Here is a 19,830-nt window from a genome sequence, read left to right on the forward strand (position 1 = left end):
GAAATCTGGAGGCTATTTTTAACCCCAAAACACCCACTGCCAGCACGGGGAGGCTGCGGCGGGGCGAGGGGTGGGTTGGCACCGCGGGGACAGGATGGTGGCACTGCCAGCCCCGCTTTGGAGCCCCGAGGTGGCTCCTGGTGTCACTGCCCAGGTGATCCTGCTGTGGCATTGCCAAATTATCAACCCTGTCCGTGGAATTACAGAATGATCGGGTTGGAAGGGACATTAAAGCTCCTGTCCCACCCCTGCCATGGCAGGGACACCTTCTGCTGTCCCAGGTTGTCCCAAGCCCTGTCCAGCCTGGCCTGGGACACTTCCAGGGATCCAGGGACAGCCACAGCTTCTCCAGGCCACCTGTGCCAGGCTGTCCCCACCCTCCCAGGGAGGAATTTAAAGGAGGAGGTTGCCTCTCCTCGGGGCGTTCCAGCCCACAGCAGAAATCCCAGAGACCAGAAATAACTCAGATTTCATAAATCAGCCTGGTAACCCCCAGAAAGAGTCCCCATTTCCCCACCAGGGAGTCCCAGAGCAGGCCGGGGAGGGGGTCCTGCCTGTCCCGGGGCTGCAGTTCCTGCAGTTTCTGCTCGGCTGCAGAGATGTGCAATAAAACCCTCATTTCCTGGCACACGTGGGACGAGGCCAAGGGGTCGTGTTTTGGACAACCTGGCTTTTCCATGGCAACCGGCGGTGATGTCACCGGCGTGCAACGATCCGGAGGGGCCTGGGGAGCGAGAGCTCTCCAGGAACGGGGCAGGAGAAGGGGCTGAGCGGTGGGAGATGCACTCGCTCCGGGCTGGGGCTGCATGAGAACAGCCCGAGGGAAGTTTTCCTTGGAAGGGCTGCGAGCACAAGTCGTGGCCCAAGTGCTCCGGGGTTTGAGCAGCTGCAGTTTAGAGTGTCCTGCCCTCTGCCTCGTCCTCCTCCAGCTCCAGCCCTCCCTCTGTGCATCCCCAGCTGTAGCCAAAAGGCCCCAGCCAGCTGATCTTGCTCAACTCCGGCTCAAACCTCCTCTCCTTCTCCTCTCCTTCTCCTCTCCTCTCCTTCCTCCTCTCCTCTCCTCTCCTTCTCCTCTCCCTCTCCTCTCCTCCTTCCTCTCCTCTCCTTCTCCTCCTCCTCTCCTTCTTTCTCCTCTCCCCTCCTTCTCCTTCCTCCTCTCCTCTCCTTCCTTCTCCTCTCCTCTCCTTCCTTCTCCTCTCCTCTCCTTCTCCTTCTCCCTCTCCTCTCCCTCTCCCTCTCCTCCTCTCCTTCTCCTCTCCTTCCTTCTCCTCTCCTCCCTTCCTTCTCCTCTCCTCTCCTCTCCTTCTCCTCTCCTCTCCTCTCCTTCTCCTCCTCCCTGGCATTTGGAGGATTTTGGGGATATGAGCAGCTCTTCTCCCCCTTCCCAGCCTCTCCCCTCCCTGCTTTGTTCCTCCAGCCTCTTCTCCTCCCCGTTACAAACCCTCTCCCCCCAGGGGAGCCCCTTTACAGCAGCCAGATAATTAAAACCTCGGCCGGAGAGGTTCTTTCTGCTCACGGTCACATCTGCTGCCGCGGGGCTCCCGCGGCTCTCGTGCCGTGCTGTCCGTCTGTCTGTCCGGGTTTCCTGGGGCTGGAGCCATCTGATACTGCGGTGCTTCAGCCCCGGGCATGGTGAGGAGTGAGAGGCTGGCTGGGTTTGCTCTGGAGGATAGAAATGCTGAGGAACAACATCCCTGAGAGCTGGAGCTGAGTGAGAGCCTGCTTGGGACTGAGAGGGAAAACCTGAGTGTCTCTTTTCCACCCCAGAAACACTGACACAGGTGAACCTCGGAGTGAATCCCATCCCTGACTCCTCCCTGGTCTCTCTTCCACCCCAGGAACACTGATACAGGTGTGAACCTCAGAGCAAATCCCATCCCTAACTGCTCTCTGCTCTCTTTTCCACCCCAGAAACACTGACACAGGTGAAGCTCGGAGTGAATCCCATCCCTGACTGCTCTCTGGTCTCTTTTCCACTCCAGGAACACCAACACAGGTGTGAAACCTCGGCCTGAATCCCATCTCTGACTCCTCTCTACTCCCTTTTCCACCCCAGAAACACCAACACAGGAGTGAAAGCTCAGGGTGAATCCATCTCTGACTGCTCTCTTTTCCAAGCCAGAAACACTGATACAGGTGTGAACCTCAGAGTGAATCCCATCCCTGACTGCTCTCTGGTCTCTTTTCCACCCCAGAAACACTGACAGAGGTGTGAACCTCAGAGTGAATCCCATCCCTGACTGCTCTCCCAGGTCTCTTTTCCACCCCAGGAACACTGATACAGGTGTGAAACCTCAGAGCAAATCCCATCTCTGACTCCTCTCTGCTCTCTTTTCCACCCCAGAAACACCAACACAGGTGTGAACCTCAGAGCAAATCCCATCTCTGACTGCTCTCCCAGGTCTCTCTTCCACCCCAGGAACACCAAAAGAGGTGTGAAAACTCAGAGTGAATCCCATCCCTGACTGCTCTCAGGTCTCTTTTCCACCCCAGGAACACTGACACAGGTGTGAAACCTCAGCCTGAATCCCATCCCTGCCTGCTCTCTGATGGTTTGTGGGACTGACCTGGCCATGTGGGTGGAAGGGACATTAAATCCCACCCAGTGCCACCCCAGCCATGGCAGGGACACCTCCCACTGTCCCAGACTGCTCCAAGCCCTGTCCAGCCTGACCTTGGACACTTCCAGGGATCCAGGGGCAACCACAGCTCCTCTGAGCACCCTGTGCCAGGCTCTCCCCACCCTCCCAGGGAGGAATTTCTTCCCAAATTCCAATATATTGGAAAATATCCCAATTTCTTCCCATCTAGCCCTGCCTTCAGCCAGTTTGAATCCGTTTCCCCTTCTCCTGGCACTTCAGGTCTCTCTCCATCTTCCCTGCAGCTCCTTCAGGCACTGGAAAGCACAATTAGGTCACCCTAAAGCTTTTTATTCTCCAGGATGAACAATCCCAGTTCTGCCCAAAGGTGCTCCCAGCACAGCGAGGACACAAGCAGGTAAAGCTGGGGTGGCTCAGGTCTGATTTAACTCCTTGTTCTTGTTCTGAGTCCCTGTCTGGCATCAGGAAAATGGTTTGAATCACCTGGGAGAAACACACCTGGGACAAACATCCTTTCCTGGGCAGGAAACAGTGTCCCCCCCCAGAAAAAAACAACAAAAAAGGTTCAATTCAAGGTGCACCTCAAAAGATTTGAGGCAAAATGGACTCATTTCCAGCAAACAGAATCCCCCCAAAAAACAAAAAAAAAAATGTTCAATTCAAGGTGCACCCCAAAAGGTTTGAGACTAAATGGATTCATTTCCAGCAAACAGCATCCCCCCAAAAAAACCCAAGAAAAAAGGTTCAATTCAAGGTGCATCTCAAAAGGTTTGAAGCTAAATGGACTCATTTCCAGCAAATAACATCCCCCCAAAAAAAACCAAGAAAAAAGGTTCAATCCAAGGTGCACCTCAAAGGATTTGAGGCTAAATGGACTCATTTCCAGCAAACAGCATCCTCCAAAAACAAACCAACAAAAATTGTTCAATTCAAGGTGCACCTCAAAAGGTTTGAGGCTAAATGGATTCATTTCCAGCAAACAGCATCCCCCAAAAACAAACCAACAAAAATTGTTCAATTCAAGGTGCACCTCAAAAGGTTTGAGGCTAAATAGACTCATTTCCAGCAAACAGCATCCCCCCAAAAAAACCCAAGAAAAAATGTTCAATTCAAGGTGCACCTCAAAAGGTTTGAGGCTAAATGGACTCATTTCCAGCAAATAGCATCCCCCCCAAAAAAAACCAAGAAAAAAGGTTCAATCCAAGGTGCACCTCAAAGGATTTGAGGCTAAATGGACTCATTTCCAGCAAACAGCATCTCCCCAAAAAACCAAAAAAAATGTTCAATTCAAGGTGCACCTCAAAAGGTTTGAGGCTAAAGGGACTCATTTCCAGCAAACAGCATCCCCCTCCAAAAAAAAAAAAAGTTCAATTCAAGGTGCATCTCGAAAAGTTTGGGGCTAAATAGACTCATTTCCAGCAAACAGTATCCTCCAAAAAACCCAAAAAAAGAGGATCAATTCAAGGTGCACCTCGAAATATTTGAGGCTAAAGGGACTCATTTCCAGCAAACAGCATCTCCCCAAAAAAAACAGCAAAAAAGGTTCAATTCAAGGTGCACCTCAAAGGATTTGAGGCTAAATGGACTCATTTCCAGCAAACAGCATCTCAAAAAAAAAACCAACAAAAGAGGATCAATTCAAGGTGCACCTCGAAAGGTTTGAGGCTAAATGGACTCATTTCCAGCAAACAGCATCCCCCAACCTGCTGAGTGCTGATTTTGGGTTCTTCACACGTCCTTCCCACAGGGACCAACACCACCAGCGCCGCTCACAGGGGAAGGAAAAAAAAAAAAAAACCAAAAGGAAAAAAAAAAAAAGAGAAAAAACCCCAAAACAACACCACGTAAAACCTTCCAAAAATGCTGCACAAGAAAAGTGACCACTCAGCAGAGCGAGGTTTCCTGCGCAGTGAGAGTTGGCCGGGGACAGAACAGGAAATCACTGCTTCCTGCCTGCAGAGGAAGCGCCTATCTCATGCCCGTGATCAAAAACAAACAGCACTTCAATTAAACAAACAAAAGCACCGAAAAACTTCAACAGCTCCAGCCTGGGTCGGCTCCAGCCGCGGGGAAACGCGGCCAAAAAGAAGAGGTTTGTAACCTGGAAAAGGTTTTTCATCGCTTTCCCCTCGCTGCGCAGGGAAGCAGGAGGGACCAGGGGGATGTGATGCCATTCCAGGGATGGGGAATCGTTTAGGTTGGAAAAAAAAACCCCAAAAACCATCGAGTCCAGCTGTTGGTGTCACAGCTGGGCGGCTGTTCTTCCCATCCCCTGCACCACGAGGGTGGTCAGGCGGCTCTGATTGCCTCAACCCCGATTTGCCACCAGTTCCAGTGGTCATTTCTGAGTTTTTCACCCCAATTTCCTATCCGGTGTGACAACCCCGAGCTTGGCTTCACCACGGGAATGTAAAGCCAGGAGAATGAAGGACAAAATCCTTCAAGACGCCAAGAAATTCCCTCAGGTGGGACTTTGAGTGTTCCCAGGAATAGGGAACAGGGACAGAACCCGAGATCCGAGCACTGGGATGTGGTTTGGAGGAACAACCTCAGTGCTGTTTTCCCTCTGAACATTCTCATCTGAACATTCTCATCTTTTCAAGCAATTTCTGCTCCTTCCCACTGCAGCCCTGGCCTGGTGGATCCGAGCCTGGCTGGTGCTGTTCCACCCCTGGCTGGAAAATCCCTGCAACATCCCTGGAAAGTTGATTGCTAATGTGGAAATGCTGGCCCATTTCCTCGTTGTGGGAGCTCCAGGAGCTCCTGGAGGTGCCAGGAGGGGAGCAGGGCACAGAGCTGGGGGGACAGAGCAGTGCTGAAGGTCTCATCCCCTCCTGAAAACCGAGGGAATGCAATTCTGCCTCTGAAAATCTCCATGAAATCTGAAGGTTTCCTCTATATTTACGTTAAAATGAGTCAGCTCCTGCTGGAGAAATGCCCATCCCAGCAGAGGCACAGCAGTTTTGGGGAGTTCCTCCAGCCATGGACCTGAGCTCTGTTCAACATCAAACCTGGAAATGCTCATTTCACCTCATTCTGCTACTTTAAAGCCCAATTTTATCCAAGTCCTTCAGTTTAGCCCATGGGATTTAAGGTCAACCTGTCACACCTCAAACCCTGCAACTCTCTGTCCCTTGGCAGAGATACCAGAGAATGACCAAAATTTAATAGATTTAACCTATTTAATAGAGATCAAGTGACACAAACAAACACAGCTGCACAGGGCCAGAAGGAAAACACCCTGGTTAGACCAAAAATGGGATTTTATGGAAAGAAAAACTCAAAACTCTGTCAAGCCTACACCGAGTTTCCCCACAACAGACTGCACAGGCTCTTGAGGTGACTTTGCACAAACTGTGAGTTCCACAGGTCCCTTAAAGAACTTCCAGTGGTGTTTTGAGCAGTTTTTGTGCTGCAGAAAGCAGGAGAATTTCCACATTTGCAGCACGAGCACACTCCGTGCTCCGACAGCCACCTGAACCCACAGAGCCCCAGACGGTCTGAGCAAAGCCCTGACGAGCAATAAAAGTGCTTTTTTATGCCTCGTTTGATCATCCTCTGTTTACGAGGCCCAGGATCCTGTGAATCATGTTTTATCACAGGCAGCAGACGCTGGAGAGGCTCGGGATGAAGAGGAGAAACTCCAAGGCGGGTTGACGACGAGATAACAACATCTGGGGTTGTGTTTGGCTGCCTGGAATTCACTCAGCGTGGGGTTCATCCCACTCGGGCTGTTGAATCCACCAGCACACCATCCCATCCTGGGATATTCCCATCCTGGGATATTCTTATCCTGGGATATTCCCATCCTGGGATATTCTTATCCTGGGATATTCCCATCCTGGGATATTCTTATCCTGGGATATTCCCATCCTGGGATACTCACACTGTGGGATATTCCCATGCTGGGATATTCACACCCTGGGATATTCCCATCCTGGGATATTCACACTGTGGGGTATTCACATCCCGGGATTTTCACACCCTGAGATATTCCCATCCTGGGATTTTCCCATCCCGGGATATTCCCATCCCGGGATATTCCCACCCTGGGATATTCCCATCCCGGGATATTCCCACCCTGGGATATTCCCATCCCGGGATATTCCCATCCCGGGATACTCCCATCCCGGGATTTTCACACCCTGGGATATTCCCACCCCGGGATATTCACATCCCAGGATATTCCCGTCCTGGGATATTCCCATCCTGGGATATTCACATCCCGGGATATTCACACCCCGGGATATTCCCATCCCGGGATATTCCCATCCCGGGATATTCCCACCCTGGGATATTCCCATCCCGGGATATTTCCCATCCTGAGATATTTCCATCCCGGGATATTCACACCCTGGGATATTCACACCCTGGGATATTCCCATCCCGGGATTTTCCCATCCTGGGATATTCCCATTCTGGGATTTTCACACCCTGGGGTTTTCACACCCTGGGATATTCCCATCCCGGGATATTCCCACCCTAAGATATTCCCAACCCGGGATATTCCCATCCCGGGATATTCCCACCCTGGGATATTCCCATCCCGGGATATTCACACCCTGGGATATTCCCATCCCGGGATATTCCCATCCCGGGATATTCCCACCCTGGGATATTCCCATCCCGGGATATTCACACCCTGGGATATTCCCATCCTGGGATATTCCCATCCCGCAGCAGTTTCATCCCAAATCCCTTCATTAACTCACAGCCAGCCTGCTGTCCCGGATTCCACCTCCCGCTTTTTGCCCCCGAGACCATGTCAGCAGATCCCTGGGGCAAAGCCAGAGCCCCAAAAACGCTCACACGCCCTCCTCCTGCACCCCAACGGCGCAGCCCGCCGCGTTTCCCACCCAAAATTCCACTTCAGCATCCCCTGGACCGCTCAGCCCCGGAGCAGATCCTCCCGCAGCCCCGCGCGGTCACGCCTGATTGCATCATGTTTGTTTTTCTTTGCCTTTGAGGTCAGGATTCCTCCCACCTTGCCCAGAGCCAGGTTCTGCCCATTCCCACGCGGCGGGGAGTTTGCGGTGACCCAAATTTAGGGACACGGCTGGGTGGCAAAGCCTCGTCCAGCGCGGGTTTGGTGGGAAGAGCATCCGTGGGGACAGCGACCGTGGGGACAGTGACCGCGGGGACAGCGACACGGGGACAGCGGCAGCGCTCCCTCGGGCAGTGCTGGCTGAGTTTTGGGGGGATTTTACACTCTCAGATCTGCTCCTGAGCTACCTAATCCCTCCGGAGCTCCCCGGATCGCTGCGGGGACAGGGAGAGGAGCAGCAGCGGCAGCGAGGGGACACCGGGGACAGAGGGGACAGGCAGAGCCACCAGCGGGCTACTCACCCTGGCTTTGTCCTTGCATCCAGAGGAATTAAAGCCCTTGGAGAGGAGGTCTCATTGTTCAGGCTGCGCTTAAGGGAGGCAGCTGCTTTCTTTATATCTCAAGATTCACTAAAGTTCAGGAAGAGAGAGAGAGAGAGAGAAAGAGAGGGGACGGCGAAGGGGAGGGACCGAGCGCAGGGCCCAGAGGCCGTATAGAATGACAATGGAAGGAAATGCTTTATCAAACCTAGAAAGCCAACCCTGCCCTGGGAACACAGAGGGAGAAAAAAAAAAAAAAAAAAAGAAAAAAAGAAAAAAAAACTCGCAGAAGAAAAGCGAGTTCAGCCGCCCCGGCCAAGCCCTCCCCCACCAGCCCCTCACTCCCAAACACAATGCGAGCGCCGGTGGAAGTCGTCAGCCTCAAACACTTCTTTTTTTTTCATTAAACAGAGAGAAGTTTCAGTTCTTTAAAAAAAAAAAAAAAAAAAATCCGACAACCAAACCCTGCCCGGGAATGGGAATGTGACGCTCTTCCCCCTCCCCCGGCTCCAGCCGTCCAAGTTTCTATGAGTCAAACGTTTGCAATGTGTTACCGAAATGTTACCAAGCTGGAATGCAGCATCCAGAGGGCTCAGCTCATAAAACTTTTTGTTTGTTGGCCGCGAGAAAGTGTCACCGGCACAGAATTCGCTTCTTCCTCTTCTTTCCTTTTGTTTTTCCCATCGCCGAGAGGGTTAAGCGGTTGTGCAGCGGTGACACCCGATGACGGTGGCGTTAACCCAGAGCTCCCGGTCCCGGTGGGAAGGGAAATTGTGCTGTTTGGTGAGGAACGAAGGGAAATGGGGCAGCCTGAGAGAGCAGGTGGGAAGTGAGAGGAATAAAAGTGTACGGATGCAAAATTCCGGGATGGTTTGGGTTGGAAGGACCTTAAAATTCATTGTGTTCCACCCCTGGCATGGGCAAGGACACCTTCTGTGATCCCAGGGTGCTCCAATCCCATGCCAGGGCACAGCCAGACAGACCTCAACCTCCCAGACACAAGTTTTGGGATTTAGGGATCAGAAAAGCACCGTTTCCTCATCGGGACAGTCCTTAGGTTTGGGAATTTCCACCCAAGAGAATTCCCAACGTCTGCAGGGTTTTTCCAGCAGGGTCTGGAAAAGCAGGAATGCAGAGACACAGCATCATCCTCTGGATCTGACGGGAACTGGGAGCAGTTCTGCAGCTCTGAGCTTTGCTCTGGTGCTGGGAGCACAGCCTGGGATCACAGAATCCCACAGAATCACACAGAATCACACAGAATCACACAGAATCACACAGAATCACACAGAATCACACAGAATCACACAGAATCACCAGGCTGGAAGAGACCTTCAAGATCACCAGGCTGGAAGAGACCTTCAAGACCTTCAAGATCTTCAAGACCTTCAAGACCTTCAAGATCTTCAAGACATCCAACCTACATCCCAACACCTCAACTAAACTAAACCATGAGTGCCACATCCAATCTCTTTTTAAACACCTCCAGGGATGGTGATTCCACCACCTCCCCGGATAGAACATTCCAATATTTCATCACTCTTTCTGTAAAAAACTTTTCCCTAATATCCAACCTATATTTTCCTTAAGACTGTGTCCTCTTGTTCTGTCAGTTGTCACCTGGAAAAAGAGACCAAAACCAGACCAACCCACCTCACTACAACCACCTTTCAAGAAGTTGTAGAGTGAGAAGGTCGCCTCTGAGTCTCCTTTTCTCCAGGTTGAACAACCCCAATTCCTTCAGATGTTCTTCACAGGTGTTCCAAGCCCCTCACCAGCCTTGTTGCCCTCCTCTGGACGAGCTCAAGTGTCTCCATGTCCTTCCTGAACTGAGGGACACAGAACTGGACACAGCACTGGACACAGAGGCCTCACCAGTGCCCAGTATAGGGGAAGAATGATTTCCCTGGTCCTGCTGGCCACACTATTCCTGATCCAGGCCAGGATGCCATTGGCCTTTTTGGCCACCTGGGCACACTGCTGGCTCATGTCCAGCCTGCTGACCATCAGTGTCCCCAGGTCCCTTTCTCCCTGGGCACTGTCCTGTCACTCTGTCCCCAGGCTGTAGCACTGCAGGGGGTTATTGTGGCCAAAATGCAGGACTTGGCACTTGGACTAATTAAACTTCATCTTATTGGACTCTGCCCATCCATCCAACCGTTCCAGGTCTCTCTGCAGAGCCCTCCTGACTTCCAACAGATCGTCACATGCTCCCAGCTTGGTGTCATGTCGCCGTTGAGCCACTAGCAGAGAAGAAACCCGGATTCTCAGCGTGGCATAGAAAAAAGGACCTTTATTATTTTGAATCCAACCTATATAGACTTTTCAGAGGTCACCCAGATTGGTCAGTCAGAAACCTCCCCCTAGGCCTGACTGGCCAGGCCTGAACTGTCCAAATCTCGAGACACTGTTTTTAATAACATCCAAACTTTATCTTTGTTTATAAAACACAGAAGTTATCATGGGAAAGACCAGTGCTAGCCACAAGTGTCATCTGCAAATTTACTGATGAAAGATTCAATACCCTCGTCCACCTCATCAATAAAAATGTTAAACAGAACTGGTCCCAACACAGAGCCCTGAGGGACACCAGGGGAAGAGCTCGTGAGGATGATGAGGGCAAGAAGGAAGGCAGGAAAAGGGGAGAAAACTGAGGAATTCTCCTTCAGTGCTGGCCAGTGTGGCTAGCACAGACCTTTCCCATGGGAACCTTTTCTCTTTTTTTCCTGTGTTTTATAAACAAAGATAAAGTTTGGATGTTGTTAAAAACAGTTTCTCAGATGTGGACAGTTCAGGCCTGGCCAATCAGGCCTAGGGGGAGGTTTCTGACTGACCAATCTGGGTGACCTTTGAAAAGTCTATATAAGCTGGAATTGAAAAATAAAACCTTCTTCTTGATGCCACACTTTGAACCTGGATCTTCTTTCTCTGCTAGTGGCTCAACAGCAACATTTGGATGTTATTAAAAACTGTTTCTTGGGATGTGGACAGTTCAGGCCTGGCCAATCAGGCCTAGGGGGAGGCTTCAAACTGACCAATCTGGGTGACCTTTGAAAAGTCTATATAAGATGGAATTAAATAATAAAATCTTCTTCTAAGAAAACCCAGGTTTTCTTTCTCTGCTAGCGGCTCAACAGCGACAGGCCAGCCTGAGTCTTCCCAGGGCGTGGCTCCTTCCACCTGGAATTTCCATCCCCAAAACCTCCCCGAGGTTGTGAACTTCACCCTTCTGAAAGGTTCAGCTCAGGAGGAGGCAGTGATGCTCTTCCTGCCTCACCCAGCCCTGTCCAAGCTGGCCTAAGGTGGGTTTGGCTCCAGGTTTTGCCTCCGAGGGAAGGAAAATCTCCAGCAGCCAGGAGGATGGACTCCACCTCTTCCTCGAGGCTGCCCTGCTTTGTGCAGAGAGCACCAAACCCTCCCTGGAGAGGGCTGGAGAGTCACAGCCAACCTGTCCTGGCAATTTCCAGCCCAAGCACTAATTATATTTTAATTAATTAATTAATTTTTTAATTATTTCCCAGTGCCAATGGCAGTGGGAATGGAGAATGGCGATCCTTCTCTAAAAAACCAAGTGATGCCAGTCCTGGAGAAGTCCCATGGGTGGAAGAATTTGCTCGTGGGGTTTTTATGACACTGGGCTAAGATAAAAGAAGCTGATATCCTGAAAAAGGAAAATAATAATAATAATAAAATATATATGTATAAATATATTATATTAATATATAATAAATGAAGATAGGAAACCTGATATCATGAAAAAGGAAAAAAAAATAATTAAAAAAAATATGTAATAAAATAAAGATCACAGGGAAACCTGATATCCTGAAAAAGGAAAAAAAAATTTAAATATATATATATAATAAAAAAAACCCACAGGGAAAGATCCAAGGAGAAAGGCAATGGCCCGGCCAGCAGCCACTCAGGACTGAGTGACCAGGACAGGGTCACTCCTGTGGCCTATAATGAACTATAAGTCCCTAAAAAGAGCTCCAAACTTTTGCCCAGTTGGATCTGTGCATCATTTGCATGCTAGGTGTGAGGACAGGCAGGAACTGCCAAAAGCAGAGCTGTTCAAAGGCCAGGGGGAGATAAGAGACTCTGCCCTGCTGAACAAAGAGACATTTCCAGACCTGAGGAAGTGAGGCAATGCTGGCTGATTGAGATGACTGACCAAGCTCCCCCAGGAGGAAGAAAGAGGGTGAGAGATTCAAATCTTTGTGTTTCAAAGGTGAAGAGACCAGGAAAGCTCACCTGGAAGGTATCCCTGCCCATGAAGGGGGTGGGACTTGCTTCCCAGTCCTCCTAACCCAAATTGTTCTGCAATCAGCAGGGTCCTGTATGTATTCTGGACAATTCAGGTGTTATTTCTGTCACCTGAGCAGGGTCCTGTTTGCATGCTGGACAATCCAGTTGATATTTCTGTCACCTGAGCAGGGTCCTGTTTGTGTTCTGGACAATCCAGCTGCTATTTCTGTCACCTGAGCAGGTCCCAGATGATGTTTGGGAGCACAAAGGGGCAGATGGATTTTGGAAAACCTTCAGGTAGCAATCTGAGTTTGCTGAAAACTCAATCTCCTTCAGGACCTCATCGCTGGCAGTCAAAACATGAGGAGCCAGGTTGTGCTGCTGAGTCCTTGTTGAGCCAAATCAGACCATCCCACCTGCCCTGCTGGGCTCATGAGAGCCCAGTTTTCACTCCCAGCAGCCACAATTCTGCTCTCCCAGCAGCCAAAATCCTTCTCCCACCTGCCCTGCTGGGATCACAACAACCCTGTCCTCACTCCCAGCAGCCAAAATCCTTCTCCCACCTGCCCTGCCGGGCTCATGAGAGCCCAGTTTTCACTCCCAGCAGCCACAATTCTGCTCTCCCAGCAGCCACAATCCTTCTCCCACATCCCCAGAGCGCCCAGGGAGCAGAGAACTGCCAGCAGCACCCTCAGACACAAAGCAGAGCAGCCCGAGAGGCTGCAGGAGCAGCAGCAGCAGCAGCGTGGGCAGCAGATGCCCTCGGGGAGGCAGGGAAGGGGAGCTGCTGCAGCCACATCTCTCCATAGAAGGCAGGGAAGGAGCAGGTTTGTTTCTGCAGGAGGAGAAGAGTTATGGCTGCGAGGAACGGCGGCTAAAAATACCCCGAGGAGCTGGGAGGTCATCAGGGAGAGTGTGGCACAGGTGGTGGTGGCTCTGTGACGGGAATGGTGGCAATGCCACCCGTGTGGCACTGTGGACTCCTCACAGCCACTGCTAGGGAGGATGTTCAGTTCAAATCTGGGGTGCTCAAGACCCACAAATTGATCCCTGAGCAGGCTGGCTCAGGGTTTTTGTTGGTGTTTAGGACAATCTGAGCTCCAGCAGAGCTCTGCAGGTTTGTCACTTCAATTTTCAATATTGGGATTGAGCAGGGAACAGAGATTTTGACCCCCAGGGGGACTCAGTGCTCAGCTGCCCCCAGTTTCTGTCCATCAAGAATATTTTGGATGCCTGGTGAGAATTGTCAGTGCTCCTCACACCCCCAAGCCCACAGACCTTCCCAGTGGGATGTTCTGAGTGACCCAGAGCAGCCCTAAAACACATTCCTGGTGGGATGTTCTGACTGACCCAGAAAAACCCTAAAATAATTCCTGGTGGGATGTTCTGACTGACCCACAGCAGCCCAAAAACACGTTCCTGGTGGGATGTTCTGACTGACCCAGAGCAGCCCTAAAACAATTCCTGGTGGGATGTTCTGACTGACCCAGAAAAGCCCTAAAACAATTCCCAGTGGGATGTTCTGACTGACCCAGAAAAACCCTAAAACACATTCCCAGTGGGATATTCCCACTGTTCAACCACCACAAACCCCAGAGGGAGCACAGCCAGGTTAATTAAACTCACCCTTCCTCCCAGCTCTGAGCTCCCAAGGATGGAGGAGGCATCAGCAACATCCCCAGGGCTGCTCCACACCCCAGCAGCACCGCCCTGGAGGCCTCACCCACCGGCAGATCTGCTCGAACCATTTCCCATCTCGAGCTGCAGCTGGAGAAAAGGCATTTTCAAACCATTTCTCCCCTTTTGAAGGGGTTGGTCCCTGCGGACCGCTCTGCAGCGAGGGCGTGAGGAGGATCTTGCCTGGCCTGGGTCCCAGTAAATCACAGTTCAGAGACAGCTGAACTCCATTTTATGATTATTAACCCCAGCCCTGCTCATTTGTTTGGCCTGTCTGAGGCTAAATATAGCGAGGGGAGCAGGGGAAGAATTGTGTGCAGCTATTCAACTCAGCCCCCCCACCCTCCCCCAAAAAATTTTTTTTCTAAAAATTTTTTTAAAGGGAAAAAAAAAAAAAATGAAGAGCTAACAAAACAGGAAGGCTATGGTTGGGAAATGAGAAGCAGCTGTGAAGAGGAGGGATGGGATGTCATACAGGGAGGCCTGACTTCAAAACTTGCAGGAAATGTGTGAGAAATTTCCCGGCTGCTTTTGCAATCCATCATTCCCCCTGCTGCATCCCGTGGTGGCTCTTGGCTCCTGTCACAGCCTGTGAGTGCCAAAGCCAGGAGCATCTAGGGCTGGACTCAGCTGGAACACCTCAAAAGTGGCTGCTGGCTCAGCGTTGCCATCAACAAGGTCCTGCTGTGCCTCGGTGACAGTCCCAAGTCACCACAGACGGATCAGATGTCACCAGCAGGCAGGTGCTGAGCCAGGGGAGCTGCAGAATTTCGACAATGGGAATTAAATCAGCAGTGGTGGAACGTTCTGAACAATGCCATGTGCTAAGGGAGGGCAGGACAGGAACAGGATGGGAAAACAGAGGTGGGGAAAGGAGATCAGTGAGAATCAAGGAGATTGCTGAGATCTCTTCCTGCTCCTTCCAGCCACAGGGCAGCAGGAGAGTTCTTCCTCGTCGTGGTTCATCTTGGAGCTGCCAAAGAGGGGTAAAAACCAGGCCAGGGTTGGTAAAAACCAGACCAGGTTTGGTAAAAACCAGCCCCAGATGGGGCTTGGAGCACCTGGTCAGGTGGAAATGTCCCTGTCCACAGCAGGGACGTGGAATGAGATGAATTCCCATCCAACCCAAACCATCCCGGGATTCTGTGATTTATTCCACGCGGCTGGAGGAGTTCAGAGGTGGAAGGAGAATTTTGGGGGAGGAAAGGGAGTGTGACTTTCCCTGCAGCCCTGGTGGCAGGCAGAGTGGCCCTGGTGATGCCTAAAATGCTGGTAAAAAATTTGAGATGCAGAAACACGGTACAGGAAAAGGGTTTTACCTTGGTTTAATAGGATCCCAGGTGCACCACGATGACCCAGCACCCAATGATATCCCTGATATACAATTTATGGACTTCATAGATTAGCATAAATATCTAAAATTCCTCAATGAGAAGCCTAACAAATGAAGTAATTGCTCCCTTATTCAAATTACCTTTCCCCCAAAAGGTTACAACTTAGTTTACAAAAACATGTCTCAGTGATGAGGCTCTTTTCAAGGTTGGTGCCTCATGTTCTTGAGATTGTGGAGGTTATTTCATCTTCTCCAAAGAATTCTGAACGAGGCTAGAGTACAAGGGTTATAAACAAGTGGGGCTAGATGCAGGGAGTAAAAGGTACAGGAACGGGAAAGGGTAAAAAAGGATATAAAAAGAGTATAAAAGAATAATGAAAAAGGACAAAAAACCCATCAGGCATCCCTGGCAGGGAGGAGAGCCAGGCTGGCACTGATCTCTTGGCTCCTCAGCAGTGTTCCTGCCAGTTTCTAACGGCAGCTGCTGCACCTGAGCCGCTGCTCTGGCAGGTGTGCAGCAGTTTAACGTTTTGTCTGGAGGCAGAGCTGGGGGAAGGCAATGGCAGTGCCCAGTCCAGGCCCTGCTTTGGGTACAGATGGCAGTGCAGCAGCTGGACAGGTGAACCCGGGTGCCAGCCTGGTGAACCTATGTGTCAGCCCAGTGAACCCCTGTGCTGGCTTGGTGACCCCCAGTGCTGAGCCAGTGACATCCTGTGCTGGCCAGGTGACACCCTGTGCTGGCCCAATGACCCTGTGCCAGCCCAATGACCCCCTCTGCTGGCCTGGTAATCCCCTGTGCCAGCCCAGTGACTCCCTGTGCCAGCCTTGTGACCCCCTGTGCCAGCCTGGTGACCTTCTGTGCTGGCCCAATGACCCCCTGTGCCAGCCTGGTGACCCTCCTGTGCTGGCCTAATGACCCCCAGTGCTGACACAGTGACTCCCTGTGCTGGCCCAATGACCCTGTGCTGGCTTGGTGACCCCCTGTGCCAGCCCAGTGACCCCCAGTTCCTGACCAATGACCCCCTCTGCTGGTCCAGTGACCCCCAGTGCCAGCCCAGTGACCGCCTGTGTTAGCCTGGTCACCCCCTGTGCCAGCCTGATGACCTCCTGTGCTGGCCAGGTGACCCCCTGTGCTAGCCCAATGACCCCCTGTGCTGGCCAGGTGAACCCCTGTGGTGGCCCAGTGACCCCCTGTGCTGGCCCAATGACCCTCTCTGCTGGCCAGGTGACCCCCTGTGCCAGCTTGGTGACCTCCTGTGCAGGCCCAATGACCCTCTACCAGCACAATGACCCCAGCGCTGGCCCAATGACCCCCTGAGCTGGCCCAATGACCCCCTGAGCTGGCCCAATGACCCCCTGTGCCAGCCCAATGACCCCCTGAGCTGGCCCAATGACCCTGCACCAGCACAATGACCCCCTGTGCCATCCTAAAAAGCACTCCCAGGTGGATTTGGGCTCCATACCTGGTGTCACCCAAGCCACCCCACACCCTCCCTCACAGCTTCCTGTTTGCCTGGTGACTTCAGGCTGAGACCAGCCCACTTTGGTTTATTTTCCCCCAGCTCAGGCTGCTCTCAGCAGGCACAGGGAGCTTCCCCAGGCTGTGGTTTCGGCAGCTGCCTGCCCCAGGCTCCCCCGCAGTCAGGTGTGCAGCGACCGCACCGCGCCGGGCAGGGCGGCAGCAGCTCACATCAAGGTGCTCATCTGCACAGGAAGGAGCTCCCAACCGAAGCACCGCCGGCGCGGTCGGCTTGCGGCAGCCCAGCCCAGCCCAGCCCTGCCAAACTCAGCCCCACGCTCTGCTGCTGCACCTGCTGCGGCCAAACTCTTCACCCAGGGAGAGATCCTTGAGCTGCTTGTCAGCCTAACATGAGCAGAGCTCTGTGATGGCACCCCCTGGTCACCCCCTGTGCCAGCCTGGTGACCCCCTGTGCTAGCCCAATGACTCTGTGTGGCTAGCACAGGTTTTTCCCATGAGAAGTTTTCTTGTGTTTTGTAAATAAAGATAAAGTTTGGATGTTGTTGGAACAGTGTCCCAGAACTTGGACAGTGCAGGCCTGGCCAATCAGGCCTGGGGGAAGGCTTCTGACTGACCAATCTGGGTGACTTTTGAGAACTCTGTATATGTGATGAAATCAAAACAATAAAGGTCATTCCTTCTTGCCACTGAGAACTGGTGCCTTCATTACTCTGCTAGCTGCTCAACAGCGACAACTCTGTGCCAGCCTGGTCACCCCCTGTGCCAACCCAATGACCGCCAGTGCTGAGTCAGTGACTCCCTGTGCTGGCCCAATGACCCTGTGCTGGCCAGGTGACCCCCTGTGCCAGCCCAGTGACCCCCAGTGCCAGCCCAGTGACCCCCTGTGCTGGCCCAGTGACCCCCTGTGCCGGCCAGGTGACCCCCTGTGCCAGCCCAGTGACCCCAGTGCCTGGGCAGGGCAGCAGCAGCTCACATCAAGGTGCTCATCCTCACAGGAAGGAGCTCCCAACCGAAGCCCAGCCCAGCCCAGCCCAGCTCAGCCCAGCCCAGCCCAGCCCAGCCCAGCCCTGCCAAACTCAGCCCCACGCTCTGCTGCTGCACCTGCTGCGGCCAAACTATCCGCCCGGGGAGAGATCCTTGTGCTGCTTGTCAGACAAACACGGGTAGAGCTCTGTGATGGCACCCACTGGTCACCCCCTGTGCCAGCCTGGTGACCCCCTGTGCTAGCCCAATGACTCTGTGCCAGCCTGGTGACCCCCTGTGCCAGCCCAATGACTCTGTGCCAGCCTGGTGACCTCCTGTGCTAGTTTGGTGACCCCCAGTGCTGACTCAGTGACTCCCTGTGCTGTCCCAATGACCCTGTGCTGGCCAGGTGACCCCCTGTGCCAGCCCAGTGATCTCCAGTGCTGTCAGTGACTCCCTGTGCTGGCCCAATGACCCTGTGCTGGCCAGGTGACCCCCTGTGCCGGCCTGGTCACCCCCTCTGCTGGCCCAGTGACCCCCTCTGCCGGCCAGGTGACCCCCTGTGCCAGCCCAGTGACCCCAGTGCCTGGGCAGGGCAGGAGCAGCTCACATCAAGGTGTTCATCCTCACAGGAAGGAGCTCCCAACATGGGCAGAGCTCTGCGATGGCAATGGGAGAACAAATTTTCTCTGTTGGATGTGTCAGTCGTCACTCTTCCAAGGTGGCAATGGGAGACCTAATTCTCTCTGTTGAGTGTCTCAGGCTCACCAGAACTGTCACTCTTCCAGGGTGGCAGGATGGCAATGGGACACCAAATTCTCTGTTGAGTGTGCCTAACATTCACCTAATTGTCACTCTTCCAGGGTGACAGGATGGCAACAGGAGGCCAAATTCTCTCTGTTGAGTGTGTCTCAGATTCACCTCAACTGTCACTCTTCCAGGGTGACAGGGTGGCAGTGGGACACCAAATTGTCTCTGTTGAGCGTCTCAGTCTCACCAGAATTGTCACTCTTCCAGGGTGACAGGAGCTATCAGTGTCCCTCCCTGGGCCCTGGGGAAAGAAAGAGCTCTGGAGTCACAGAATCCCAAAATCCCTGAGGGTAGAAAAGCTTTCCAGGGTCATCGAGTCCAACCTGTGCCCAATCCCCACCTTGTCACCCAAACCAAACAAAAAACAAAATCACTGAGTGATTTTCCTAGAGAGAAAGGAGAGCTGGGACAGTGGCACAGCCCTTGAGAAACTCCAATTCTGCAATTATATCTGAAACCCAGAACTTCTTTCCCATCCCAAATTTGCAGCAGCCTGCAGGGATTTAACCCCTTGTTTCGCTGCTCCATCTCAATCCCTTGAGAAACTCCAGCTCTGCAACTATATTTAAAAAACAACCCAGAATTTCTTTACCATCCCAAATTTGCAGCAGCCTGTTTAACCCCTGATTTAACCCCTTGTTTTGCTGCTCCATCTCAACCCCGAGTGGATTTGTGGAGAGAATGTGGGGAGAGAATCTGATTCACTGCGCAAATCCCCAGCTGGGAGGAGAAGAAGTTTGATTTACTGAGGCCAGAGGTAGTAAAGAGCTTGGACAGGAATTTGCACTAAACCTTTGACACACAAGACATTTCCCTTTCAGGCCAAGACAAACAAAGGAAGGAAGTGTCTGGGACTTTTAAAGCGACCGAGTGGAGACAGGTAAGGGCAGATAAGGGCTGAAGGAAGAGTGGGTTGGGCGAGGGAAGTATCCAGTTTTACAGATTTGCTGGACTTGCTCTGCAAATCAGGCGGAGGGGAGGCGAAGCCGCCTGGGGAAGGGCAGTTTGCAGCGGGAGAAACATCCCCGAAGTGCTGAGCACGGCTTTTCTGCTCACCCCCTGCCTTTTTTTCCACTCAATTTGCAAAGTTCTGGGCAGCTGAGGCTGGAAGGGTTTTGAGGATGGTGAGCTGCTCACCAGGAGGCTTGAAGCACGGAATTGACTCCACAACTCAGATAGTTATGAAGTAGGAATGTGTTTATTCCAGCTGGGGGGCATGGGGGGTAGCCCCTCCAAAGGCATGCACACCTCAGCAGCACTTCACTAGGTTTGTATTAGGTTACAGGTTACATATGCATAAAATTAAACAAAGCTCCTATACATATTCATCATCTGTGGCTAGCACAGGTCTTTCCCAT

The 19,830-nt window shown here is 52.2% G+C and overlaps 1 long non-coding RNA gene across 1 annotated transcript; it reads right to left on the reverse strand.

Annotated features, from left to right (window-relative positions):
* Positions 1–8,336: 8,336 nt before the first annotated feature.
* LOC146422260 (uncharacterized) lies at positions 8,337–13,965 on the reverse strand. The gene is made up of 2 exons (XR_014848215.1): positions 13,836–13,965; positions 8,337–9,183 (listed from the first exon to the last, which is right to left on the reverse strand). It is a non-coding gene; the product is annotated as an uncharacterized LOC146422260 (long non-coding RNA).
* Between the last annotated feature and the right edge of the window lie 5,865 nt (positions 13,966–19,830).

This window comes from Lichenostomus cassidix, unplaced genomic scaffold (genome assembly GCF_008360975.1).
Source record: "Lichenostomus cassidix isolate B80296 unplaced genomic scaffold, HeHo_3.0 HiC_scaffold_869, whole genome shotgun sequence".
NCBI lineage: Eukaryota > Metazoa > Chordata > Aves > Passeriformes > Meliphagidae > Lichenostomus > Lichenostomus cassidix.